This window comes from Halichoerus grypus, chromosome 6, assembly GCF_964656455.1.
Source record: "Halichoerus grypus chromosome 6, mHalGry1.hap1.1, whole genome shotgun sequence".
Taxonomy (NCBI): Eukaryota; Metazoa; Chordata; class Mammalia; order Carnivora; family Phocidae; genus Halichoerus; species Halichoerus grypus.
Window position 1 is genome coordinate 167,296,794 of NC_135717.1, and position 20,730 is coordinate 167,317,523.

Below are 20,730 nucleotides of genomic sequence, written 5' to 3' on the forward strand. Positions count from 1 at the left end.
CCCAGGAGGGGTCACTCAAAAACAGAGAGACTGCCAGGCCGGAGTCAAGGGTCCAGGAAACGTTGGAAACCATGAAGGCAGACAGCTGTATCCATCTAGGCCTGTGGTTTTGCTAGGTAAGTAAAACAAAATGAAAATAAAGAGAGAATACTGGCCAAAGAGCGGTTAAGCAAAAGAACTGTGAAATCTAAACAAGGGAGGGAGGGAGCAAGACGGGAGGTTCACAGGAAGGGAGAGAGTGCAGAGTGGGCTGGTACAGTGGACTTCTCCATGACACTGAAGAAAAGATGCAGTGGGAGTCACTGAACAAGAGCACTGGAAGAGCGTTAAAGAGAAGATGTAATGCCCTGTCTTTAAATTTCCAGAAATGAAGCAGTTCCAGATGGACAAGACGGAGGGTGTATCCTTCGAACAGGCCATGCAAGTACCTTGCGATTCCAGTCAGGGAAGCTGACTTGCGAAGAACAAAGAATGGAGAGGTCAGGGCCTACTGAGGTGCTGGATCAATCATCCGCCCAGCCGCTGGGGTCTCCTCCCATCTCTAATGACAATAAAGGTAGAAAGAAAGCCCACGAACCAGTGCCAACGTTAGGTGGCTTGGGGTTGGGTTTTTTTTTTTGTTTTTATTGTTTTTTAACAAGGGAGAGAAGCAAGGTAATCAATAAATGACAACACTAAGGGAAGAGGTTAGATGAGCCAGATTGCAAGCTTTTAAGGAGCAGAGAATTTCGCCCAAGGGTAAAAGATTAGATAGGAATACTGGAGAGGAGAGGGAGGACAGGATACCAACCTCCCTAAAGTAGAACAAAAACCACCTGGTAGGAGGGGGATGTGATATCCTCAGAAAGAAACCGAATTTAGTTAAGAGGAAGGGGTAGAAATAACTCAGTGAAAAGGCTGAGGATGAGGAAGACTGTTTACTACGCAACAGGAAAAATGGGACAGTCTGTGAGGGGAGGGGCCACTGGAAGGTCAGGTCAGGAGGGAGAACACACAGTCGGGCCTGAGATCACAGGAGTATACAGATGGCCATCCTGGATGCTGACCAAGCAGTGCAGAGTTGAAAGAAATGATTGGTTTGGCTGCTGCGAGGTTTCTTTAAAAAGAAAAAAAGAAAAGAAAAGAAAAAAGAAAAGGAGAGAGTCCCAACAGTTCCTTAATGGAAAACTGGCAGGGTGAAGAAGGACTTGGGCCTTTTTTTTTTTTTTTTAAATACACAAGATCTTTTTTATTAATTAATGAAACAAAAAAGATGAAAAACAGAAGCAACAAAATGAAGACCATACTGCTCATGATACATCAGCCACATGGTCAGAAAACCAATTTCTAAAGAGCGACAGCTACTGGTGTCATGGAGTTTTATTGCATTCAACAGGGGAAAGGCAGACGGCTGGAATGAAAAAGATCAGCGGGCCCCTGATGGGAAGATATTATAGGGGCTCTAATCCTTAACTGTGGATTCCTCTTGTTACTTCCTTTGGAGAAGATGGAGGGGAGAGAGGAATTCTCCTTTATGACTGTATGACTTCTTGTGAGACAAATCAGTCGAGCTATATACAGTGCAAAGAATCCTTGCATCCCCATAGGCCAGTTGCTAGTGCCCATCTTTATGTTAAAAAAAAAGTGTGGAAGCCATAAAGGGGATCGAGGGGAGAGTAGCAAGAATGGTTGCCTTAGCCCCAAAGGCATCAGGGGATGGGGAGGACACTATCTGGGTCATCAGAGTCCTCTACATTCTGAGACTATCACATGTCATTTCAACTCTTTGGAGGCGGCTGGGTGATTTGAGTCCTGGCTCTGACTCCTCTCTGGGGGTGGAGAGTGAAGATGACAAAGAAGTCCATCTGTCCCTTGGGAGACACAGTAGCAGTATGAGACAGAAAAGAACAGAATAACAAATCCAACTGGAGAAAGGATTTGAGAAGGGACTGAGAAGGAAGTATGCTAGGTGCACACCTCCAAGGAGTAGAGCAGGTTCCCACACTTGAGTCCTTCATCCTCTTGAAGTGACCAGGATTGACCCAGGCAGAGATATTCCCTTCTGGTGGGAATAAAACCTCAGGGATGGCTAGACATGAAGAGAGGAAATTTAGCACTGGGAATGAACCTTTTACCCTGGCCCATCATTCCAGCCTCCAAAACTGCCCACACTCCCCACTGAAGGGTTCCAGCCCCAGGAGGGGTGTGAGGTCCTGGTGAAGAGCAGTAGCAGTCCAATGTCTTCACCCAGGCTTGAACACTTTGGCCATCTCTGGGCTCTTGTACCCAGAAGTACAGGGGTGGGGGCTGGAAGTAGGATGAGGGAAGAGACTGGAGAGGAGTCAATTCTTTACAGACACCTTTTCCAATTCCCTGCATAATTTCAAGTGTCCTCGTGGGTCCCACCTCTGTGAGGTGCCAGCCGGCTCGCCACTCCCCACCCCATTAGTGTGTAAGATGGGCCATATCCCATCACATGTGTGCATGCCAGCACCCACAACTGTAGTATCTTGAAAGTCCTCCATCCCAGGGCCTACTGGGAAGGAAGCATGCCACAGTGAGTTCTATAAAGTTATCAGCAAAATTCAGACACTCTTAGTTCATCCCACACAGCAAAGTGCATCCAGAGTAGTTGCTTGAGCCAGGTCCATCTGTCCACTCAGGTCCTGAAGTTGGCAAGTAACCCCCTTCCCCCGTCTCCTCCTATGTTCTAGAAACAAGAGGACATTTACAAAGATCAAGGCACTTGGGAGTGAGTCAACAGTAACACTCTAATGAAGCAAGCAGAATGGTTGGAGGGGAGGGAGAAAAGGAAGAAAACTGGACAGGGGGAGATAGGATAGTGTATTTCTGAGGGTCAGGAAGAGCCTACTCAACAAGATGGAGTTATCTGGATGCAAGGAGCCTGTAGCTGGAATTTAACAAAGGAGGAAAAGAAGAAGTAGTGATCAGCATATCCACAATTCCCCCAAGCCTCTCAGAACCCTGCCACCTTGAAGATAAAGCAGCAGTCAGCATGGAGTCAGGCAGTCTCTTAGGCAAAGATGTTGGTAATAAAATCCAGGAATCGCTTAGCATACTGCCCAGGATGGACAGTAGAGATCTCTGCCCCAGCCCCATGCTTGACAGTTTTTGCTGCATGAGCTGCTTTCTTCTTGGCATCATACTGTGTCAGGATGTCGATGAGACCCATGAAATACACCTCCTTCTGGGGGGCCCCCTCAGCACTCCGGATGGCGTAGACATCAATGAAGGACTCAAACTCTCCAGGGCCCAGGGGCCGATGAGAATGGATGTAGCCGCCGATACCCTCAGGGGAGGTGCCATAGGAGCCCACCAGAGCGGGTGGTCCTGTCAGGCCACAGTCCCCATCCCCCTCTGACTCCTCCTCCCGCACAGGCCCCTCCTCCTCTGGGTCAGAGCCCCGAATGATGTCGTGGATGCCCAGCAGAAGGCTGTAGTCCATGATCTTCAGCTGCACTAGGAACTCCACATCTCTCTTTAGCTTCTCTAGGAATACTTTCTTCTCCTCTTCACCAATATAAACCTTCTGGTTCTTGTTGAGAAAATCCATATCCTTAAGGGTGGGTAATTCTTTAACCTTTTCCTTATTGCTGGCTTCTCAGGATACAAGGGAGCCCTTGAGGTCATACTTCCTGTGCACAGGAAGACGGTGGCTAAACATGTTACGCATCACAAGCATGTAGCTGTCTTCACTATCCGCTGACCCGGTACATCCCCAGGAACTGGGGCAGCAGTGTGTTCCCATGGCACTTCACAATGTACTGGTGGTAGCTGGAGAGGTTGCTGTGCATGTCAGCAATGTCCTCACTGGATACTTCTTTGACGACCAGAGTTCCATCGTAGGAGATAAGGAAGCGACCGTCGCTGCCTTCACTTTCACTTGGGGGACTTCGGGTGAGGGATACCAGGAAATCTTGGTCATCAATGCCAAATCGATCACGGAGGTTCCTGAAGACCTGGGGGCAATACTCCTTGAACTTGAAATGACTAGGCAGATTTTCCCTGTGGAAAAGGTGATTGTTGACCTTGATCTTGGAGCTAGCCTTAAAGTCGTCTGGCAGCAGCATCACGGGGGGAGGCACCTGGCTGAGCTCACTGATCGAGTGGGCTACGCCCCACAGGAACACGCCCACCAGCGGGTCGGCCGCCCGGAACGCCTTCACCTTCTGCTGCACGAAATGCTTCTTCTTGGTTTTGGAGGCGAAGCTGAAACCCGGGCCCGGGGCCGCTGTCGCCGCCAGTACGGTGGCCGGCGGGACAGAGGAGGACACCATAATCTCCCTCTCCCGTGCACTCGACGGGAGTGGAAGCCGGAGCCCGCGGCGAAGCAGGCTTCCGACTCCGGAAGCGGTGCTCATCTCGGACTTGGGCCTTTTGATAGGAGTCAGCATCAGCCGGGTTTAAGAGAGCTTTCCGGAGGGGTCAGGGTCTTAACTGCAGGCCAAAACAGGACTACTGGCATCCCACATGCTCTACCATACATAAAACAATGGCAGCCTCTGGTCTCTGGAGAGAGGGGGCGTCCTCAGGCTCTGCAAGGAAAAAGCCATGGCCTAGAATACCTATATTGCCACAGCAGACAAGAACACTGAGCAGAGTCAGTTATGATCTGGACCCATTCAAGCTGACCAGAACACGCGCCAGAGTCAGGCTTCTGGTACGGTATCAGGGACTGAGCAACCAATACATAACATCAAATAAAGAATGAGAGGCTTAAGATTCAGGAATTTTGATGTCTCTAATAAAAAGCATTACTAAGCTAAACAATTACACTGCTGCAAGTCTAACATATGTAACTGCTCCGGTGCTAAGTGCCTTACTTGCAATATCTCATTAGTTTTCACAACTCTATGAGGCAAAAACTATTATTAACATTTTACAGATGAAGGAACTTAGCCTCAGAGAAATTAAGAAACTTGTCCAAGGTTATAAATGTATTAAAGCAGCAGAGCCAGTAGGACTCTAAGCCCCAAACTCTTCATCACGGTGCTCTATACCTCTCCCGGCACCATGGGCTCTGCCAACCTCTCTAAGCACACATCCTCTTGAATATACAACTCAGAATAGCTGTTATTAGGGAAAACACAAAAGAAATAAAAGGCATGGTCCTCAAGAAAACCAAGTCTGCTTAGAGAAATGAGATACACACACACACACACACACACACACACTCTCTCTCTCTCTCTCTCTCTCTCTCTCTCTAAAGCTCTATTCTCACAGAGACCAGACAAACACTGACCCTCACTTATTATGTCCGCTAGGTCCCGTGTCCTGTAGGTCTTGCCTCCCGTGTCAATCTCAACTTCAGAAGTTTGAGACTAAGCCAAAACGAAAACAGCTAGAGGGAGGGGAGGCATACATGAGCCCACCTTTAGCCACTCAGCAGCAGTTTATTTGCACACTCCTATCTAACAGGACCTTAGTTCCCACGCTACAGCTTAAGCTCCCTGAGCGCACCATTTATGTCTCTACCCCACCTTCACTCGGCCTCACATACAAGTGGAACTCACCTCCATTTCCCTTGTATTAGAAAATACAGTGATACCCTGGCTTTCCTTTCAAACCTCTCTGAGGTAGAATGAGATACAAAATAGTTCTTAAGTGCTCTGAATCTTAATTAAGAGAAATATGATATACAAGTAATAACAACACATTTACCATGGAATATCTAAACAGCCTTATTCCACTACTAAAAATCAACTGAGGCACAGACATGCCACACGTAAACATAGGCATATACAAGTGTTTAAAGCTTAAGCAAAGCTGAATTCAACCTTGCCTCCCCCCTTCCACCCCCGCTCCATGAACCAAAAAAAAAGACAATTTTGATTATAAGTCAGAGCTGGCGTCCTCAAAATGAATAAACCTGTTCCAGGTAACACCGCTGAAGTAGCAGGTGCAGGTAAAATGGACTTCAGCCACTGAACTCTAACCATTTCTAGAGGCAGTCAGTGAAATACAGGTACACTAACGGGAAAACAGGAAAAATAGGGAGGCATAGCAATTTCCAAATACGTCCACAAATTTCTTTATACTATTCCCTTCAAGAAGTGGAGCCTAAAAAAAAAAAATAAGTGGAGCCTAATTCTCCTCCCCTTAAGAAGAATTAGACTCAAGACACTTGCTTCTAACAAATAAAATAAAGCAGAAATGACAGTGTATATCCAGGGACTCGATCATTCAAAGCACTTGCAACTTCCCCTTCACCTGCTCTCTTCCTTACTCGATCTCTCACTTGATCACTCACTCTAAGGGAAGTCAACATAAGGTAAGGAAGACACTCAAGGAGCCTAAGGAGAAGTCCTTAGGGCTCCTACCAACAGCCAGCGAGGAACCGACAACATGCCGATAGCCGTGAAATGAACCATCTTGGAATCCTCCAGCCCCAGTTCAGCGCAACAGTTTCACTGGAACTGCATGAGGGATTCTGAGCCAGAACCACATGGCTAAGCTGCTATCGGATTTATGACCCACAGAAGCCGTGAGATAATAAATGTCTGCTGTTTTAAGTCCGTAAGTGTAGGGGTCATTTGTCGCATGGCAAAAGAGAACTACTATCGACAGCATGTTGATGCACACTGGGTCCTGAGTCCCAAACCATCACTTGGGTTCTGGAAACAGACACTCCCAGAGAGGAGCACACCGGGAGTTCAGTAACCTCCTCTTCTGTTTGTAGCAGTGATGGCTAACAGAACTATAATGAGAGCAAGAAATATGGGCCATTTATGTAATTTAAAATTTCCCAGTAACAACATTAAAAAAAAAAAAAAACAGGTAAGATAAATTTTAATGTACTTTATGGAATCTAACATATCCAAAATATTAGCATTTCCACATGTTAATATTTCAACATTCGTCAATATTTTTAAAATTTTCAATGGAATTTTTTTTTCACCGAGTCTTTAAAATCCAGTGTGTATTCTACACTCACAGTGCATCTCAATTTGGACTAGCCATATTTGAAGCCCACGATAGTCATGGGCAGCTAATGGCTACCATATTAAAGCAGGTCTAGACAATTTTTTTCTGCAGCTTGTTACCCTTTTAGAAATGAGTCTAGAGCTCAAAGAGGTAAAAGCAAAAATTGTTTTTAAATACCTAAGGAATTTTTTAAAATTTTCCATACTGAGATACATCATTTGTATAGGTTCCCGAGCTGGGAAGGAGTGGCCTTCATGGAAGGAAAGAGGGAGGCCAAGGGCAGTGCTTGCTGTTAGGAACAGGAGGGACCACTTTGAAAACATCAACATCAAGAATCAGAGGGAGTACAGAGAACATCACCTGCGCTTTTAACCGACACTTCCTTCAGTGTCCCCTCATCTACCCATTTCACACATAGCCCTACAGCCATCTGAAAAGGAAAGCTACAGTTTGTTCTGAAGCAGGTCTGGAAGGAAAAGGGGTTTAAAAAAAAAAAAAGGCAAAGTAAAGGAACATTTGGCTTTCTCAAAAACACTTCTCCAGCTAACACATTTGCCTCCCCTCCCCCGGCGATGTTATCTGCTAAGATCACTGCTGTGAAGGGGGACAAATCAAAACCAGAGCCCTCAGCAGACCGTAATCTCCACAAGAAAATCTACTCCAGTGCAACCAGAGCCGCCCTTTTCTTCTCCCGCTCCTACTTCTTGAGAAGCTAGATTCAGACCGCTATGGAAAAAAGCCAGTTGTGTGAGTCACTGCAGCCATCCCAAGGGGCCTGGGCAAAATCCAGAGGACAGCTGGAAACAGCTGTTGTGAGGTCAACTGCAACTGGGGGGGAAGGAGGAAAAAGAGGATGAATTCATAGTTTATTACACATGATCCCATTCTGGCCTCAGAAAAGCTGGTTTTTATTTTCTCAAACAAAAAGTTGCTTCTCCCTTCTTACTTAAAATTCTTCTCCTAATGAAGGAAGCAACAACGGATTCACCAGTATCACCCCCTCAGACGATCACCCAGTGTCTCCCACAGTGGGGGGTAAACAGGAACCCACCAGGTAAGGTAAAAACTATTAAGGAGCCGCAGTAAAGGCAGACACCTTTAACTTGAATAAAACTCTTAAAAAAAAAAATCACCAGGAAATATGAGCTTGCCAAAATTTAGCAGAGAAAGAGACTCAGGGAAAGAGAAGTTCCACTCTCATTCCTTGCACGCTAATGATGTTACAAGCACTGTTGATGAAGGAAAAAGGAAGACATGCCGGAGAGTGTTTGCACGACTAGGAGGCAACTAGCCTCTAGACTTCTAACCCACTTTCCTACTCGCCAAAAGAATGTCAATCTTCACACATCAGCCCTTGAGGTCCTGAAGAAAAGGTGGCTGACATCTGGTCCAGATACTGTGTTAAACAATGTAACAACAGGTACCTTTCCTACACAAGAACGCCCCTGGAGTCTGATAAGTAAGGGAAGAACGGGGATTTCCTCGTATCTGACACAAACTAGTATTACTGGGCTCCGGTAATACACGACATAGGGAACTGGTAAGCATGCTTCCTCTCCACCTGGTCTCAGTGCCCAGACAGGCACCCTTCAAAACCCCTGTGCCTATAGTTCCAGTGATTTCTACCCACACACACTCCACGGTACTCAGTTGTGGATTCTACAGTCATTTTAGACATTCACATGGTAGAAGCAGTCCCTATTCCTCAAATTCACCAGGCAAACTACCTATGAGAATAGCAGAATTGCTGCCTTCAGAAGAGGTCTAGGGAGATTTTTAAAAGCCAGTGAAAAATCCCTTCAATTCTCCCAGTTGCCCACCTGCCATCAAGTGACACTGTTCCTCAAGTAAGATACAAAGATTCAAAATCTCTTTATTACCCTCCCTTCTCCAAAGTGCTGTTTTTCACTACAGAACTTTAGTTATTTCTTCCACAAATGTTTAAGTATTTACTATATTACATCATATATAGGACTTCTTGCAATGAACTTCCAAAGCCAGCCACTGGAGATCCTGCCAAGAGCAGAAGGAACTGAGATGGGGAGGGAGTGTAGAGGAAAGTCTGAGTCAGCTTCCAGGGCCAGAGGAAAGTTTCCCTTGGCCTCCCAGGTATAAGATTACAATAATTAATGACAACTTGTAAAAGTCTTAAAAACTTTTTCAGTTGCCAGAGCTTACATTCTGGATCCCTTTTATTTTTTCTCCTTTATGTCTCACCTTTCCAAGCGTCCAGCAAACTTAGAAAAACAATTGTGGTACAATTCTATCCTAAATACAGTCTTTCTCACCAACAAATCAGCAAGGTTTAGGACCCTTCACCATATTTTACATCAACTTAAACTGTTATTTAACTTTCCTGAGTTTATACACCATCTACCCAACTAAATCAAAAGCCTTTACAGAATATCCCCTGGATCTTACTCTTCCTATCCACACTACCTTACACTGAGCAGAATCTCAAACAACACCTCTTGGTTAGCTTTTATTTCATATCAAAGAATGCAGGGATGAGACGGAGAGACTGGATCTAAAACGTGCAAAATGAGGAAGCAATGAGGGACGCCTGGGTGGCTCAGTCGGTTAAGCGTCTGCCTTTGGCTCAGGTCATGATCCCAGGGTCCTGGGATTGAGTCCCGCATTGGGCTCCTTGCTCAGCGGGGAGCCTGCTTTTCCCTCTCCCCGCTGCTCCCCCTGCTTGTGCACGTCCTCTCTCTCTGACAAATAAAATCTTTAAAAAAAAAAAAATGAGGAAGCAAGGAAGGTGGGTCTTTCCAAAAGAAGCCACCCTCCAGAAGTGGAGAAGAAAGTTTTTTTATCAAGTCTTAGGACAAGATGACATCTGAGGCCCCTGCATCTCCTCACAACAGCCAATCTCTGAGTAACACAGCTCAGCAGCCAAAGCCACTTACACTTTCATCCCCTTCTCCTCCAGAAAGTACTTCTGATAACCGCAATAACTTCCTTTCCAATGAGCCCACGGTGGCAGCCACTGCCGTAATAACCAGCAAGGATTTTAGTAAGTCTAGTCATCTGTTTTGAAGGGCAACCTGAGGAAGCCAACAGACAAGCATGTCCCATGCCCACTTGGGGGGCGGCGGGGGGGGCCCGTGAGGTTGAAAAGGTAACAAGGAGGTTGTGAGAGGAAATTACCACCAGCTGTAAGGTCAGAGTGTATTCACCTTAATATGTTCATGGTAGTAACCATACGATTTTCTTCAGGGCTTTTTCTTCCCAACTGAGGCAACAAGAAAAAAGAATCATAATTAGGGTCCAAGGGCAAAGTACAAATTGATTTTTAAAAAATAAGTAATGGAGGAACACCTGACTGGCTCAGTCGGTAGAGCGGCTGACTCTTGATTTCTGCTCAGGTCACGATCTCAGGGCCATGAGACTGATTGAGCCCCGCATTGGGCTCTGCGCTGGGCGTGGAACCTGCTTGAGATTCTCTCTTTCCCTCTCCCTCTGCCCCTCCCCCTCTAAAAAAATAATAAGTAATAATTGAACCTTAGACTTCAGAGGGTCTGGTCACATGAGAATTTTAGTTAACTACACATTGCTGGGCACGTACTATCATCCATGCCTAGCAGACAGGGAAACTACGAGGGAAGCAGTGGAGTAGCTCAGCCCAAGTCTTCATGGAAGACAGGTGTCCACAGGCAGAAGCTAGGCTCCTTAAAGGCATTAATTTGTGGGGAGAACTTGTCTTAGACATAAAATACAAAACACACAGGAACCCATTATTAACTTTATAAGATTTAATATCTAAAAGCAGGAAATGCAGAAGTCAGAGTTCTTACAAGAATGCTAAAACCCGTACATGATATTTAAACACAGAATTTTAGACCTGGAAAGGGACTGATTGCTAGACAATAAACAATATTATAATAACAATTCCAACACACACTTGTGTCCAAGGAGTCAAAGCACCTGGCTTTAAGTACTATATATGTGCAGCATGAGGAAGACTGAAGCTTTAACTTTTGAACTTTAGGATTTGTACTAATTCACAACTTTTTATTACACTTACCTTTATTCTAAGGAAGGAAGGAAAACGGAGGGATGGAGGGATGGAGGGAAGGAGGAAAAGAGGGAGAAGGAATGAACAAAGGCACCCAAAATGTGTTTTACCTTCTATGATACAAAAAATGCATCCCACTTGGGGTCTCAGTAGCTACCTTCCTTGTGTCTGTTTTCCTTTGCTTTTCCTCCATCTTCTCTAGGGCTGTTTTGGGCCTTTTGCCTGTCTTCCTTTTGTGTCTGCCTACCAACCTCTTTACCTCCTTCCCTATCCCTGCCCCCAACTTCACATCTCCACACAACACAAAAGTAAATTTCACTCAAAAGCACACAATTGTTGTAACTGAAAGTTCCTTACAATGTTACAAATCATCTGATGATGGGATCCTTCCAGTTTAGGAAACTGAGGCTCTGAGAGATTACATAATTTGCCTGATGTCACAAAACTAATAAACAACAGAACTGAACCTAAAATCCAAGTTGTTCCATTATAATGCTAAAAGAAAGCACAAAAAGTTTTTTTTTTTTTTAAGATTTATTTATTTATTTGAGAGAGAGCGCACACACACAGAGGGAGAGGGAGAAGCAGATTCCCAGCTGAGCAGGGAGCCCAATGCCCAGGACCCTGGGATCATGACCTGAGCCGAAGGCAGACGCCTAACCAACTGAGCCACCCAGGCCCCCCGAGAAAGTTATTTCTTAATCTCAGAGTGGAGAAGGTCTTTCCCAGGGAAAAAAACAAATAAATAAATAAACAAGATCCAAAATTTTGAAAATACCTTATATATTCAACTACATTCCAAGACATATGCAAACACATACACATACTTGGTAAGCTATAAACAAATTCAAAGGACAAGTGACAAAATGAATGGAAAGTTTTGCAACATGAGTGACAAGAGCTAATTTCCTTAATGCATAAAGGTTCTTATCAATTAAAAAAAATTCTTTCAAACCTGAGTTCATGACAAAGAAATACAAATGAATTTGAGACATATAAAAAAAAGATCCCCTTATATTACAGACATACAAAAGATCAAGATACCATTTTTCACTTAGACTGCTGAAAATCCAAGTATGGAAACAGTTTGCCAAGAGGACTGGAAAAAGTCACTCTGCTTTGCCGTTCATAGGAATATACAATTTTGGAGGCTGCTTGGCAATACCTATCAAAACTTTTGATGTACCTGCCCTTAGAAACCAACAATTCCACTTCTCAGAATCTGTCCTCATGTACTTACCTATGTGCACAGAAGAACATATATATAAGCAGCACTGCTTATAGTAGCAGAAGACTGGAAACAACCTACATGTCTAACAACAGGAATGTTTAAACAAATCATGATTTAAAAAAAAAAAACTTTCTATGGAATACTATGTGGTCATTTCCAAAGAATGAGGTTGATCTGCATAAACTGAAACAAAATGTTCCCTAAAACATTCTGTTCAATGAAAAACAAAGAAGAGCCTTTAAGGTATATAAAGGGGTATGCATCTCTAAGTACATACAGAAACAGAATTCCTCTACAACAGAACAGAAACTACCAAGGCTTCTATCACACCAACACTCCAAAAGGAACTCTAGGACTCTTCCAGTTCTGTAAAAAGCTCCTACATCAGTAAGTTCTTCTCAATTGCTAACATGCAATAACCTTCTTCAAAAGACTTGTCCCCTAATACCTCTCCCTGAACTCCTGAACCCTATACAACGAAGCTCTCTGTTCCTTCTCAACCCCTTCTTTGCCTATGTACCAGCTCATCACCTGGGCTCCCTGGTAACAGCTTTGAATTTTTCTTCACTCTCTCAATATTTCTCTATATTAACATCAACTCAATTTCCCCATTAACCTACCCCATAGCCTTCCAAAGCCTAAAGGCCATTACTAGGACTTGACATTCTCTTTGCTCTCCCCACTGCTGCTTTTCTATCAATTCATTTCATTCATTTTTCATCAAACATTTATCGGGTGACAACTGTATACCACATACAATAAAAAGTCAAAAAGAGAAACCTAACACCTCGTCCCTGTCTCAAGAAATGTGCAGCCTAGGACAAATATTCCAAAGCAAACCTCTTGCATACCATATAAGAGAAGGAAAGAAAATAGATGCAGGGGAGGCACTCTGATGTTCAGCTACACATCCCAAACTGACAGCTCTGGCTACTTCCATAGAAGGAATTGCAGGTGGTGGTCAAAGTTGCCACCGGCTTTACATGTTTATTTCTGGTTTTTTATTTGTAAGACTATATTTGCATATTAGCTTATAATTTAAAATAAACTTTAAAAAGGAGGTGATGTGTAGCTAATCTTTATGTCCCTAATGACTACCTAGCGTGCTGCCTGGCAAGTAAGTGGAGCTCCATTAGCGATCACTAAATAAAAGCACAAACAGATGTGCAGAGTTCTACACAGCACAGTGGAAGGGAGGCGAAACAATCATATTCTGTTGCCTTTACTCAACGAAGTTAATGCAGGGTTTCTCTACCTTGGCACTACTGACATCTCAGACTGGATCACTCTTCATGTGGCAGCTGCCCTTTGTGTTTTAGGGTGGTAAAGCAGCAGCCCTGGCCTCTACCCAGCAGACACCAGCAGCACCGCGACATCCACAAAAATCAAAAACGTCTCCAGATGTCACCAAATGTTTTGGTGGGCAAAATCTCCCCAAGTTGAGAACAACTAAGTTAATGCTTATACATCATTCTACTTCCTCAACTGCCATGACCTTCTTTCAACCTGCCCGATGATCCCAATGCTTGGTCCTCAATGTCAGTACTCAGGCTGACTACCCTTCCAAAGCCTCCAAGTTCTTCAACCTATTTATTTCCAGCAGGCTTTTTTTGGATCACAAGCTCCTGTCCTTTATCTTCTCCCACCCTCTTAACTGCACCTCAACTTGTTTGTTCCAGCTTCCCTATGCCCAGCCCAGGGTAATGTGCACTTGACTACTTGTGGGCTTCTCAGTACAGTCTGATAAAGTTAAGAAACCATCAGGACCCCCTCAATCCAAGCTGCCACTTAACTGAGACTTAGTAATCCTTTTATTCCACTTTTTGATGAATTCTTACTACACTGGAACAGCACCTACTTCTTTTTTTTTTTGGAAAGAGCCAAGATGTCCATCAACAGATGAATGGGTAAACAGTACCTACTTCTAAACTTCCTCTCCTCTCCTCAAAGTGTCAACAACACCCTACCTGCAGGTTACTTTTCTTCCCTAACTGAAGGAAGGAGGTCCTTTGACAGGAGCTTAGTCACCTGCCTTCTTACCTCGTACATAGCTGGTGCTCAAAAAATAGGTTAGGAAGAGAAAACATCATGGCTTTATACTGGCTCTATTTAAAAGAGTGATTTTTTTTTTTTAAAGATTTTATTTATTTATTTGACACAGAGAGAGAGAGACAGCTAGAGAGGGAACACAAGCAGAGGGAGTGGGAGAGGGAGAAGCAGGCTCCTGGCCGAGCAGGGAGCCCGATGCGGGGCTTGATCCCAGGACCCTGGGATCATGACCTGAGCCGAAGGCAGACACTTAACGACTGAGCCACCCAGGCGCCCCTAAAAGAGTGATTTTTATAAGGAAAAAAAAAAGCTCTAAATCTCATTCTGATTCAACATTTTATTCTGCAACTCTAAGCAACCTCAAGGAAAGTCAACATGCCTCTCCAGTTTCTCAAGCTATCCCCACCGACCGATGGCACATACTGCTGCAGCAAAGGGTTCCTCGGAGTAATCATTAAAGCATAGTGAGGTTTTAGAATGAAAAATAAGGTATAAGCTCCAATGGTACCTGACCATACAATAAATAAAAAGTGCTGCCCATAACTGTGAGTGACTCCCAATTCCGTAACTCCGTGAGATGCAGAGAAGTACCTGAATGGGCTAAGAGAACATCAATGGCAATCCCACATGCTAAAGACCCATGCCGTGGTTCTCTGTGAAGAATGACCAATATTCTCCAAGAGTACAACCACTCTGCAGTAGGACACAAGGCTTTAAGTAATTAATTAGGAGAAACAACTGTACAATATCTTTAGAATTAAATGTCCCGTTTTTACCCACCCTAATGCCTTCTACAGGTACAAGCTTACTGTCAGAAGAAACAGCATATGTGCTCCACTTAAAGAATCTCTAGGTCCCTACAGAATCTAAGGCATAACACTTTCCACCAGCTTTTGTCCCATGAGATAATTATGGAATAAGAAGCTTGGCAAAAGCTTTGGCAAAATAGAGCCAATCGTTTTTCAAGACATGTTCTAAACTTTTTTCTTGACCTTCAGCTTATGGTAGCTTAGACAAGTATCTTAAAAGCATTTCTAGTCAGCCGTTTTTGGTAACTTGGGAGCAAAATTATTTTTAGCTAAAAAAGTTTATTTCAATCCCTCTCCCATAACTCAGAAGCATCTAACCAGGTTTGGTTCAAGCTTTCCAGAATAATTTTTCTTTGAGTGAATTCAAAGCATAGGACATTCCAGCTTCAAAGGAGAAACTTTCTCCTTAAAGAGGCATTGACAACTAAAATGTGCTAATATACAAGATATGTAAAAAACAGAAAACAAAAATCACTTGCCTACCTGCCACCTACCCTAGTATACTGTGAGATTAAGCACATTAACATTCATAAAATTTTTTGAATGCCTCTGATGGACAAAACATTGTTGTTACAGCATTCCAAGCTATGAAGAGCAAAATGGGTGCCTGCGTGGTAGAAAGTGCATCACATAAACTTAAATATGATGAAAGGGAACATCAGGTTCAAGTTGTTTCCATGCAGCACTCAAACCATGATTCCAAATAGAGAGAAGGCCTCTTCAAGGATGAAGACAGCTACAGAAAAATAAGGAATTCTGCTAGAAGACAGCTCAACTACATGCATACAACATAACCAAATACAGGTTTTCCTTGTTTTCTCTTGTTTTTCTTCGATGAACAAAGGCTGTCACTACTTCACCTACCATGAGGTTATGTTCCTTGAGTGGTGGGATAATCCAATCACCATCACCATCATGTCAACTTCAAGAACATTGATTGCAGGAGGATAGCAGTCTGTGGGTGAACTAACCACCAAAGACACTGGAAAAACCCATATCCTCATGCCCTCCGTTCCCACCCCACTGACCCACCTGTGGTTCCTCTCGAACCTTGTCCTTGCATGTACTGCCACTTCTGCCTGGAATGGCCTGTCCCTCCCTCTCCTCTCCCTGCCTAACCCCTACTTACTCACTCAATCCTCAGCAACAGCTCCTGCAGAATCTTCTCTTGGGCCCATGCCACCCAGTTGGATAAGAATCCCTTTATTATGCTCCCACAGAAACACCGTACTCATTCGTATCAGGGTACAGAAGCTCCTCTATTATCCTCAGGTTAGGTCTGGAATGAAAGGCTGTTCCTAAGTCCGCTAGTTCATAAAATTCCAATTTGAAAAAAATCCAAGTAACCCATTAGGTGTACATCTAGTGAGGAAACATTTCTTAAGAAAACTGGCTTATGGTAATGGTTCTAACTTGTTTTATTTCTTCTCAACTCACTTTATGATTTGCCCTTGACTCTTTATAATTGTCTGTGTCATTGAGTAATTCAACCTGTACAGGTATTCACCAGCTATCATTTCTCACATGACTTCCATTTGTAATCCTGTCTACATTTATCCACCCCTTCATATCAGCACTTTTGTTATAATCAGAGGTTTTAGCCTCACGGAATAAGACACAGTTAATAATAAATACAAGCACCAGCAACACCCTATATACTAATAAACAATGTGACAGACAAAATTAAATGGCCATGTGCCACCAGCAGCACTATTTTTTTCTTTGTGGTAAGCAGAACTGGCACACTTCTGCTCTAACACATGACTTCGTTTTTCTATGAAAATTAGCAAATTCAAGTACTCTAAGTAAAATAGCCCCTATACTTATTCCTATATCATTTTAATAAATTATTTTATTTTTAAAATAATACAAGCATATGGGCGCCTGGGTGGCTCAGTTGGTTAAGCGACTGCCTTCGGCTCAGGTCATGATCCTGGAGTCCTGGGATCAAGTCCCGCATCGGGCTCCCTGCTCGGCAGGGAGTCTGCTTCTCCCTCTGACCCTCCTCCCTCTCATGCTCTCTCTCTCTCATTCTCTCTCTCGCAAAATAAAATAAAATCTTAAAAAAAAAAAAATAAATAAAATAAAATAATACAAGCATATAATACAAAACTCAAAAGGCACAAAAGACGACGATAACTAAGTCTTCACCCATCCCCCTACTTCTCTGTCACTTAATAACCCTCCCTAGAGAGCACCTAGGTGGCTCAGTTGGTTAAGCAACTGCCTTCAGCTCGGGTCATGATCCCGGAGTCCTGGGATCGAGTCCCACATCGGGCTCCCGGCTCAGCGGGGAGCCTGCTTCTCCCTCTGACCCTATCCCCTCCCTCTCATGCTGTTTCTCTCTCTCTCTCAAATAAATAAATAAATAAAATCTTTAAAAAAAAATAAAATAAAATAACCCTCCCTAGAGATAACCCACTATCTGAATCTTGTGTTTCCCGGCAAAGAGAGTGTGTGTACAAGAATAAAAGCTCTTCTTCACAGTAGCAAACTATACACTTTTCTGCACCTTGAATTTTTACACTCGATGTATTTGAGTCTGCTATGTTTGTTCATGTGGAGCTCTGATTCTTTGTAACGGCTGCATGATATCCCATTCTATGAATGTACCTTAATTCACAGATTTCCTGTCAAAGAGCATTTTGTTTTGTTCAACTGTTTGCTATTTCAAGTAATTTTGTAACGTATATTCTCACACACAGATGCAGAAGTATCTGTTGGATAAATTCCTAGAAATAGAGCTGCTGACTCAAAGAATACATGCATTTTACGTTTTAGCAGATATTGCTAAACAGCTTTTCATGGAGAGTATGTGGCTTTTCACCCCACCAGCAACATGAGTAGCTATTTCTCTACCTACACACTTAGCAATATATTGTGTTATCAAATTCTTATTCCAATGTATAGTTGTTCCAGAAACCTCCCATGATAAACTTCACAGGTTCCACTATAACACTCCTTTAACTCTGTAACCCCACGATCTAGCACATTGTACACATTCAAATGTTGCTAAATGCATGAATGAATGACCAAGCAAAAGAGCAGGGACTTTTGGGGCACCTGCCTGGCTAAGGAGGTGGAGTCTGTGACTCTTGATTTCAGGGTGGTGAGTTCGAACCCCATGTTGGGCAGAGATTACTTTAAATTAGAAAAAAAAGAGTAGGGGCTTTTGCACAATGGGAGGTTTACCTTTTTTTTTTTTTTTAAAGATTTTATTTATTTGAGAGAGAGAGATCACGAGCGGGGAGAAGGGCAGAGGAAAAGGGAGAGGGAGAGGCAGACTCTCCCCTGAACATGGGAGTCTGACGCAGGGCTCGATCCCAGGATCCTGAGATCATGACCTGAGCCGAAGACAGATGTTTAACCAACTGAGCCACCCAGGCGCCCCGAGGTTTACCTTTAATATAAGGAATAATGAAAATGATTTAAATATCAGCAGTGTTTCCCTTTTAGAAGGGGGGGGGGAGGTAAGAAAGGATGGATGGATGGATGGATGGATGGATTCTGATCTAAAACGGTTTCTCCTGGGGGTTTTTAAAAAGCAAGAAATATTTGCCAAAAATAAAGTACTGTCGGGGCGCCTGGGTGGCTCAGTCGTTAAGCGTCTGCCTTCGGCTCAGGTCGTGATCCCAGGGTCCTGGGATCGAGCCCCACATTGGGCTCCCTGCTCCGCGGGGAAGCCTGCTTCTCCCCTCCTTCTCCCCCTGCTTGTGTTCCCTCTCTCGCTGTGTCTCTCTCTGTCAAATAAATAAATAAAATCTTTAAAAAAAAATAAAATAAAATAAAGTACTGTCCTACCTTAAAGATACACAGCCTATCTTCAAAATTTCAAGAAATCAGAAGGGCCACCAATGCAACTCCCAAAGGAACAGTAAGATTCCTTCTTGGAAATTGCCATGGTATCCCGAAGCTTCTCACATTAATATATTTTTACACAACTTTCCAAAAAATTGACTCTCATCGTGTATTGTACACACATAGTTGGTTAATATTTCATTCATTTGTTTCTACAGTACCTGGCATAGTTAGTGCTAAAAATCTTTCAGGCAATAAAATAAATACTGAGCTCTGCACTGCCACTGGTCAGCATGTGTTTGCCATCGTCTCTGGTGCCCTAAGCAGGTAACACGTACAGTGTTCACCATGGACCAGGCACTCCTCCAAACACATTTTACTGTATACACTAATTTAATACTCAAAACAACTTTGCCAGGTAGAAACTATTTTCCCCATTTTACAAATGAACAACTGAAGCACAGAGGAGGTAGGTAACTTGTCCAAAGGACACACAGATAAGTAGGTATAGAGACAATTTGAATCTAAGCAGTCTGATACCAGAATGGCTTTTAATCCAGTATTTTAAATACAGTATGATAACTGCTCTGATAGAGTTGTACTCAGAGTATATGTTCCCAAAGTACTAGGCTTTGACATATACTCAGTGTATACCTCTATCAGAACAATTATCACATGGCATGAAAATTATCTGTGTACACACCTACTTCCCCACTGCAAATTCAAGTCTTAGTCATCACTGTGCCTGACACTACCAGACTCAATAAAATCTTTAACTGGGTTTTAAGTTAAAAGATTGAATAATAAAATATCATTTCTATTCCTTGGGCTTGTACTTCATATTTTCAACGTTGGTCCTCCTTCTGCTCCTGTGTGTCACCATTTCCTAAGACCCATCTCCTCTAAGGCAAGATCTGCTTCTCAAATTGTGCTCCTTGCCTAGAGATGCTGGCCAAACCTCTAAGGCTGCCTTGGGTATATTCTTGGGAGTCCAGAAACACCAGAGAGACCCACACCACCATTCCTGCTGGGTAGGGCACTGACAGTAAAGCTCCCACCCCCCACCCTACCCCCAGCAGCCACCAACATAGATCAGTGGCTCTTATCAGGAACATGGAGTAACTTGAGCCACTTGCCAACCCATCTCTCGACTGCTAAGACAGGCGCTTTCTGCTATCGGGTTGCACAAATGCCTGGAAACCTTACACCAGGTATGAAGGAAGAAGCAATAGAGGAAACAACAGAGCATCTGGTGCCCCGCCTGCTTCCATTCACTGTGTGGGGCCAGAGACTCAGCAGGCCTCATTCACTCACAGCAAAGCCTTGGGACCATAAGGACTGTTTGGTGAGATTAGCATCTCCATATAATGGAGGTCAGCACCCATCTAGAGTGCAAGACACATCCCCACTGGCCTCATTCTCCAAACAGCTGGAATGCTACCTCCTCTCTAATATCCTTGTGGAGACAAAGGTCCACTGCAGAAGCTAACTCTGAAAAGCACAGTTTTACTTCAGATCTTTAAACGCAGAAATCTCAGGGGTGCCTGGGTGGCTCAGTCGTTAAGCATCTGCCTTCGGCTCAGGTCATGATTCCAGGGTCCTGGGATCGAGCCCCACATCGGGTTCCCTGCTCCACGGGAAGCCTGCTTCTCCCTCTCCCACTCCCCCTGCTTGTGTTCCCTCTCTCACTGTGTCTCTCTCTGTCAAATAAATAAATAAAATCTTCAAAAAAATAAATAAATAAATGCAGAAATCTCTAAGGTCACCTGGGTGGCTCAGGCTTAGGTTAAGCGTCTGCCTTTGGCTCAGGTCATGATCCCTGGGAAAGAGCCCCACATCAGGCTCCCTGCTCAGCAGGGAGTCTGCTTCTCCCTCTCCCATACCCCCTGCTCATGCTGTCT

At 43.8% G+C, this 20,730-nt stretch overlaps 1 protein-coding gene and 1 pseudogene across 18 annotated transcripts in view; both read right to left on the bottom strand.

Moving 5' to 3' along the window:
* Window positions 1-20,730, bottom strand: part of RBFOX2 (RNA binding fox-1 homolog 2) — a 283,206-nt gene that overhangs the window by 247,024 nt on the left and 15,452 nt on the right. The gene's annotated exons all lie outside the window — the stretch shown is intronic.
* Window positions 1,344-4,304, bottom strand: LOC118540841 (phosphatidylinositol 5-phosphate 4-kinase type-2 gamma pseudogene; annotated as a pseudogene).